This window comes from Pelobates fuscus, chromosome 2, assembly GCF_036172605.1.
Source record: "Pelobates fuscus isolate aPelFus1 chromosome 2, aPelFus1.pri, whole genome shotgun sequence".
Classification (NCBI taxonomy): domain Eukaryota; kingdom Metazoa; phylum Chordata; class Amphibia; order Anura; family Pelobatidae; genus Pelobates; species Pelobates fuscus.
Genome location: NC_086318.1, coordinates 223642001 through 223647890, shown reverse-complemented (window position 1 = coordinate 223647890; position 5890 = coordinate 223642001).

Here is a 5890-nt window from a genome sequence, read left to right as displayed (position 1 = left end):
TGGTGAAAGTACCTGTTTTATACAATAGCTGCACAGTTATATATTTGTATGTATTTTATTGTCTTTTGCTACCATGTGTTCAATGGAGTTTTGCCTCTGTCCTTGGAGATAATTGGATTACTTCCCAATTATCTTCAGGATAGAAGACTCTGTGGAACTGGTTTTGGGCAGAAAAGCCATGCTTCATTTGGTCACAAAGGACTTCGATCTATCTTTTGAACCACTGGACCTTCATTTGGATGATTTTTACATATGTTTGTATTTGGAGTATGCTGATTCTGAAAATGTAAGTGAATGGGAATGTGATGTATACTTTTAACGTTATGAATAATGTGGAAAAACTGTATTTCTCTGCCTGTGATAATTACATTAACCCATTGTGTAATGTAATTGTATCACAGGCAGAGGGGAGGATTTTGTGTGGGAGTGTCTGAGTGTATTGTACATGTTTATTGGTTGTTTTACAAAACCCTGTGGGTGGTACTAATGTGTAAGAATGTGTATATAAGAACAATAAACCCACAGCTCTGTCTGACCACTGCTTGACCCTCAACACAGAGCTTTGTCTTGTTTTTGGGGGATTTACTGTATGCTGTTAGAGACTGATTGCCAGGAGTGTAAGCCGCTGGGTGCTTTTCCTGTTCGTCTGCTAGCAGCTATTCGTGAGGTTCTAGTTCAAGAGTTTGGAGTATTCCTTTGTATCCAGTTCAGGAGTTTGGAGTATTCCTTTGTATCCAGTTCGGAATTTGGTGTTCTGCAGTAGCCGTGCCTGTGTCTCTGGAAGGGAAGATCTACTATACAGCTGTTTAACCCTTTTATGCCTGGGGGTGCCGTTACAATTGGTGGCAAGCGGCGGGATCGCTCCCACAGCCAGAAGGACAGCTACAGGAGACACCATTCCGTGGATTTACAAGTTGGTGGCAACGCATGTCCCAGTACAGCGACCCTAAAAGCAACAGAATGGAACCAGCAGTGTTATACGAGGAGGAGGACCTGGATGGCTGGGATGCATTAAGGAAAGGCATGTGGTACCAGGCCCTGGATAATATACAATACCAGGGGGGTGAGAGTCTCCTCAGTGAAGAGCAGCGGTTGCAGAAGCAAGTGGCCCTGCAGATGCCCTTCCTGGGAGAGCAGCCCCTGGAGGAATGGGTGAAGGAACTAGAGCACCGGGTATGGCAGGAGCTATGGCTGGAGGATGCCTACCAGGCGCTCTGGTGGTATATGGCACAGTATATACCCTGGACAGCCAAGCATGACAAGCCAGAGGGAGAGGAGTTTGATGGTCCTGGCTTGTTATGGGAGCCCTTTGCAGAGCCTGACTTCGGGAGCCCTGCGCAGACCAGACTTCAGGACATTTTCTACAAGAGGGAGGCTAGGCATGACTGGGATGACCCCCATGAGGTTCCCACTAACCTAGCAACCCTGGAGTGGAACTGGAGCAGGACTACCAAGATCTCTTCCACTCCATTGGGAAGGCTCAGCAGGACAGCAAGGTGACAGACCCAGATCCAGACCCATTCAGCTGGGAAGATATTGTGGAGACTCACTGGGAAGAACCCCAGGTGGCCGGTGGAGATGGGACCAAGGTCTCTCCACCGCTCCTGCAGGGAATTGGGAGCCCAGTCTCCATTCCAAAGCGGCAGAGTTATTTATTGGGAATTGGGAGCCCAGTCTCCATTCCCCAGCGGTGGGCTGAGTTACAGGGGGCAGAGACAGTCGGTCCTATCCCCCAGTGGCAGAGTGATTTATTGAGAATTGGGAGCCCAGTATCCATTCCCCAGCGGCAGGCTGAGTTACAGGGGGCAGAGTATATAAGAACAATAAACCCACAGCTCTGTCTGATCACTGCTGGACCCTCAACACGGAGCTTTGTCTCGTTTTTGGGGGGATTTACTGTATGCTGTTAGAGATTGATTGCCAGGAGTGTAAGCCGCTTGGGTGCTTTTCCTGTTGGTCTGCTAGCAGCTATTCGTGAGGTTCTAGTTCGGGAGTTTGGAGTATTCCTTTGTATCCAGTTCGGGAGTTTGGTGTTCTGCAGTAGCTGTGCCTGTATCTCTGGAAGGGAAGATCTACTAAATGGCGGTTTAACCCTTTTATGCCTGGGGGTGCCATTACACAACATTACTGTCCTGACAAGAAAAGTTGTGCCGAGCAACATTACTGTCCTGACAGGAAAAGTTGTGCCGAGCAGCAATCAAATCCACAGGAGGGTTTGTGCTTAGCAGCAATCATGCAAATAGAAACCTGGTAATTGCCTTTGGCATCAAAGGCCGGTTACAGCCAATCAGATTTACAGAAGGGGTATTTAGGCCCAGTTCTCCTCTTGCTCAGTGCCCTGTCGTGGTTTCATGTATATGGTTATCCGAGAGTGCGTTCCTGATCTTGATTTTCTGGTATTTGACTTTGGCTTTGCTTTGACTTCCTTGATATCTGGTATCCTTGACTTTTGGCTTTCCCTCATCTTTGTGTCTGATTCTATGTCCCTGACCTCAACTAGTATTTTGAATATTCTTGGAGACGTTAAGTCCAGCCATTCTAAGGTCCGGTTATACGTTATTCTGAGACCTAGGTGTGACACAGTACTGCGTGCTGGATCAACTTGTAATCCTGACACCCGGATGCTATCTACACCAGAGCTAGGTTGTATAGCTCCTTGTTTGTGAGTGTTCTGTACATATTACTTCTTATATACGTTCAGTCTTATGATCTGCACTATGTTATATTGATATTTTTAGGTATCCAGAGTGTTATAAAATTCTAAGTACCCTGTTTATTGATTTAGAAGGTAATAACTGCCTTCTCATAAGCAACTACACTTATTTGTCCGTTGTTACTATTTGTTTGTGTTATTTTGGAAAAGTTACACGTTTGGTGTTTAGTAGCTATCTATTAATTATCTTTGGAATATTCCATTTATTTCCCTAAAAGTAGTACTCATACTTTTTTGTATTTTTATCTGCATCTACACTTTTCCTTCAGAGGTACACAGCTGCTGGTATAAACATGTCTTTATTTGACAAAAGGAAAAACACCTATATCAATATGGAAGCTGAACTAGACAACTGGACAGATAAACTAGAAATAAAAAATACAGGAGAATCATCTAAAATTAGTAACCAGTTAGAAAAACTATTACAGAAAGAAATTAAAATAAAATGGGAATTAGCCACCCTTGAGAAGTGCATTAATGAGAAGATAGCTCCGAGAGGACTTAGATACTTCAAAATGCCAACTTTTGATAGAGATGTAAGTGGGTTTATGGAAGAATGGAACAATATGTTGGAGGGTTTCTTGTTTACCAGTATGAATCTTATAATTAGAAGGAGAAAGGAAAATCTCAAAGAGATTGATATAGAAATCAACAGATACCAAGACACCTTACTAAATACACTTAATCAACAACAGTTTGAAGATACCACCCTTAATATAGAAAAACGTTTGAACAAACTGGAGAGGGACATCATAGAAGTTAAAAATAGGAAATACCTTAGAGACACCCATGGCTATAAACTAAAACAAGTTAGATCTTTTTTGCATAAAGACAAACAAGGGAATAATTTCACTTCAGATAAGAGATACACATCCACTATGTCTAGGGAGAATAAAACCCCATACAGATATAAAAGAGATTAAATCACAAGTACATGTAATAATTATCCTATTCAGAACTATAATAAAAGGCCCCATAACAACTCTAGTACTAGAAAAGACTCACATAGGAGGAATGAGAGTTATACTTACCCTCATGCTAGAGTTCTAGGAGATGGTATTTACAAAAGAAATAGGAAGGAGTCCGATAGAGATCAGTATAAACCCCCCACAAGGCACCCCATAACAAGCCCACATCCAAGAGAGGATAAGATCCACTTATACAACCGTTATGACATTTTAGAAAATCATAAAGATGAGGAGGTTTTTTTGGCAAACAGAGCCAAAGGGAGGTACAGGAGAGACCAAGAAACAGACTCCCCTACCTATTCAAAAAGAAGGAGAATATCAGGAGAAAAGGAAAGAGAGGAGGTAGACACATACAACATAGGAAGAGGGAAAAAAAAACATTACAAGGATCATCCACAGGAATTTTTAACCTTAGTGATAAAGACCTGAACATACACTATAAGACAGTTCTGAATAAAGGACTGACGTTTGCCCAAGCAAAGATCTCTACCACTTTGAAATGTACTTAGAGCTCAACAGATTCAAGAGAAATCTCTGTCTTAAAAAGTTTTTCTTGAAAAATCCTATAGAAAGAGAAGAAGTAGTAAATACATCAAAATTAAAACAGACAGATCTAAAAAAGAAATCAACTTTCTTTCTGAAACATTATTTCGGATAAAATTATATCTTTTGAAACCATGGTAATGTCAGAGATAAACAAGATAGCTCCAAAAGACAAATTTAGAAGCATTGTAACTTTAATGGAAAAACAAGCTCTTAAAGATTTTAAAAAATGATCCCAACCTGGTTATAAAGCCTGCGGGTTGGGGGGGGGGGGGAATAGTTTTAATGTCTAAATCATTGTATGGCACAGAGGCAGATAGAATTTTCAATGATATTAATACATACAAGAAACTAAGTAAGTATCTTAATGAAGAAATTAATAAGTTATGTTTTACATTTTTTGAGAAAGGCCTAAATGAAGGAATTTTAAATTAAAAATAATTACCGGTAGATTTTCTTAGTATTAAATACCCCAAAACTCATGTTTTTTATTTTTTACCCAAAGTTCATAAAGATATAAATAACCAACCAGGCAGACCTATTATAGCAGGCATATAATAAGGCTTGGAGACTATGGTGAGGCCAATTAGAAAGCAGTTGTTGTTGGAGGATTCTATCATAAGAGGTGTGGAGCTGGACAATGGTGGTCTTGTGAGATGTCTTCCCAGAGCTACTGCTTACAGAGACAGGAGACATATTTGTTATATTGTTAAGCGAGCAAACCAGGAAGGGGAAATGGATGTACTTGTGCATCTAGGGACAAATGACTTAGCTTGCAATGAGGTTTCAGAGGTAAAGGAAGTTTTTAGTGTATTTGCCAATGATAAACGGCAGGTTGCTTCCACACTGTCATTCTCTAAAGTTCAGCTGTGCATAACACTCAGAACGACAGGTGGATGCGTGTTAGGGACTTTAACTTGTGGGTTGGTGAATAGTGTCGGGAGCAAGGATTTGGCTTCATTTCTCATGGGAATGGAAATAAACGGTACAACAAAGATGGTTTGCATCTTTCTCAAAAGGGAACAAATGTTCTCAGTGAGCATTTCAGAGGTTTTGCTAGGATGTATTTAAACTAGGAGGAGGGGCAAAATCAGAGTGCTCTGACAGGTAAATGAAGAGACTGACAGGTAAGTCTCTACATTTACCTGTCACAGCACTCTGATTGGTTGGTTTGAAATCCACCAATCAGAGTGCTCTGTGTCATTTTACACAGCGTGGGAAAGTTCTTTGGAATTTTCCCACGCAGTGTAATTTGACTCATAACTCTCTGATTGGTGGATAACTCTCTGATTGGTGGAAGTAAGGGGGCTCGGAAGGGGGACCTTTTTTTTTTTTTTTTTTTAACAGTGAGCAGCCACAGGCTGCTCACTGTTTAATAGACATGCCCCTACTCGCGTTATAGCGAGTAGGGGCATAATTTACTAATACTAAGTAATCTTTACTTAGTATTAGTAAATTTGGCTGAAAGACCAATTTAGGTATTTCAGCCTTTTAGTAGATAGCTCCCTAATACCGTGGGAATTAGGGAGTTATCTACTTATTTATTCCTGTGATTACACTGACAGGCTAAGTAACTTACATTTTATATGAATGCGTTTTACTTGATTGTTGTAAGGGTTGCAAATGCTTACAGGTTAATCCTGGCTATGTTTGTATACTTTTTATT